Source organism: Sinocyclocheilus grahami, unplaced genomic scaffold (assembly GCF_001515645.1).
Source record: "Sinocyclocheilus grahami isolate Dianchi unplaced genomic scaffold, SAMN03320097.WGS_v1.1 scaffold597.1, whole genome shotgun sequence".
Taxonomy (NCBI): Eukaryota; Metazoa; Chordata; class Actinopteri; order Cypriniformes; family Cyprinidae; genus Sinocyclocheilus; species Sinocyclocheilus grahami.
This window is the reverse complement of record NW_015505776.1, coordinates 399,800-400,075: the sequence shown is the minus strand read 5'-3', so window position 1 is coordinate 400,075 and position 276 is coordinate 399,800.

Below are 276 nucleotides of genomic sequence, written 5' to 3'. Positions count from 1 at the left end.
GCTTCCACATCCATTAAAACAAGAGCACTTAAAGGGATAGTTCACCCAAAAATGAAAATGTGATGTTTATCTGCTTACCCCCAGGGCATCCAAGATGTAGGTGACTTTGTTTCTTCAGTAGAACACATATGATGATTTTTAACTCCAACCATTGCAGTCTATCAGTCGTATAATGCATGGCAATGGTAACAAAATCTATGAGTAAAAAAAAAACATGCACAGACAAATCCAAATTAAACCCTGCGGCTCGTGACGACACATTGATGTCCTAAGACA